Raw genomic sequence first — 2500 nt, 5'->3', positions numbered from 1 at the left:
TTTTTGCGGGACCACTCAAAACATCATAGTTAGACCTAGCAAATGATGAAAAGTGAAACCCGCGATCGATTGGAGAAACCTTATTTTACACTGAAAAATTCCACATAAGGAAAATTTGTATGGAGCACCCTACTGCAGAGCACACCGACAGGGCCGGGAAGGAAGGCCCGGTCCAAGAAAAAATTTTTGCGGGACCACTCAAAACATCATAGTTAGACCTAGCAAATGATGAAAAGTGAAACCCGCGATCGATTGGAGAAACCTTATTTTACACTGAAAAATTCCACATAAGGAAAATTTGTATGGAGCACCCTACTGCAGAACACACCGACATGGACGAAAGGGTCGACTGGCCAAGAGAAAAAATTTTTGCGGGACCACTCAAAACATCATAGTTAGACCTAGCAAATGATGAAAAGTGAAACCCGCGATCGATTGGAGAAACCTTATTTTACACTGAAAAATTCCACATAAGGAAAATTTGTATGGAGCACCCTACTGCAGAGCACACCGACAGGGCCGGGAAGGAAGGCCCGGTCCAAGAAAAAATTTTTGCGGGACCACTCAAAACATCATAGTTAGACCTAGCAAATGATGAAAAGTGAAACCCGCGATCGATTGGAGAAACCTTATTTTACACTGAAAAATTCCACATAAGGAAAATTTGTATGGAGCACCCTACTGCAGAGCACACCGACAGGGCCGGGAAGGAAGGCCCGGTCCAAGAAAAAATTTTTGCGGGACCACTCAAAACATCATAGTTAGACCTAGCAAATGATGAAAAGTGAAACCCGCGATCGATTGGAGAAACCTTATTTTACACTGAAAAATTCCACATAAGGAAAATTTGTATGGAGCACCCTACTGCAGAGCACACCGACAGGGCCGGGAAGGAAGGCCCGGTCCAAGAAAAAATTTTTGCGGGACCACTCAAAACATCATAGTTAGACCTAGCAAATGATGAAAAGTGAAACCCGCGATCGATTGGAGAAACCTTATTTTACACTGAAAAATTCCACATAAGGAAAATTTGTATGGAGCACCCTACTGCAGAGCACACCGACAGGGCCGGGAAGGAAGGCCCGGTCCAAGAAAAAATTTTTGCGGGACCACTCAAAACATCATAGTTAGACCTAGCAAATGATGAAAAGTGAAACCCGCGATCGATTGGAGAAACCTTATTTTACACTGAAAAATTCCACATAAGCAAAATTTGTATGGAGCACCCTACTGCAGAACACACCGACAGGGCCGGGAAGGAAGGCCCGGTCCAAGAAAAAATTTTTGCGGGACCACTCAAAACATCATAGTTAGACCTAGCAAATGATGAAAAGTGAAACCCGCGATCGATTGGAGAAACCTTATTTTACACTGAAAAATTCCACATAAGGAAAATTTGTATGGAGCACCCTACTGCAGAGCACACCGACAGGGCCGGGAAGGAAGGCCCGGTCCAAGAAAAAATTTTTGCGGGACCACTCAAAACATCATAGTTAGACCTAGCAAATGATGAAAAGTGAAACCCGCGATCGATTGGAGAAACCTTATTTTACACTGAAAAATTCCACATAAGGAAAATTTGTATGGAGCACCCTACTGCAGAGCACACCGACAGGGCCGGGAAGGAAGGCCCGGTCCAAGAAAAAATTTTTGCGGGACCACTCAAAACATCATAGTTAGACCTAGCAAATGATGAAAAGTGAAACCCGCGATCGATTGGAGAAACCTTATTTTACACTGAAAAATTCCACATAAGGAAAACTTGTATGGAGCACCCTACTGCAGAACACACCGACATGGACGAAAGGGTCGACTGGCCAAGAGAAAAAATTTTTGCGGGACCACTCAAAACATCATAGTTAGACCTAGCAAATGATGAAAAGTGAAACCCGCGATCGATTGGAGAAACCTTATTTTACACTGAAAATTCCACATAAGGAAAATTTGTATGGAGCACCCTGCTGTGGTCACCATCGGTCGAGTTGGTCGAGACGGGCAAAAAATTTTTTTTTCCATATCGTCTCAAAACATGATTTATGGACCTTGTAAATGTTGAAAAGTGAAACGAAATCACTTTTGGAGCGATGAAAATTTTGTATGGGAGGTCCCTACCCGGAACAAATTTTACTAGCAAAGTCATGATTCCGCGACGAGAAATTTGAAAATGGTCAAATATGGTTAAGATGTCATGTTCATTCCCTACTATGGGGGACCAGGTCGTCACGAAAAAATTTTTTTCTCGACCTGGTCAAATGTGGTTCTGCGACGGAGGTTAAACTAATAATGCATAATTTGGGCCAAAAACCCCCCTCTGTCAGATATTGTACCCGTTCAAGAGCAATAGCAGACCACATAAGTTGAGCTTTGAGGTATCTGAAAGTTGAATATAGAGCGAGGTTCTAAGCGAAGGGATAGCTTAACGTTGAGCATTGAACGCAAAAAAGCTTAGAGATAAGCTTAAGATACAAGGGTTGTGGTGCATGAGGCCGCTTAACGTTGA

This window comes from Anopheles marshallii (assembly GCF_943734725.1).
Source record: "Anopheles marshallii chromosome X unlocalized genomic scaffold, idAnoMarsDA_429_01 X_unloc_32, whole genome shotgun sequence".
NCBI lineage: Eukaryota > Metazoa > Arthropoda > Insecta > Diptera > Culicidae > Anopheles > Anopheles marshallii.
Note: the sequence above shows the minus strand (reverse complement) of the source record.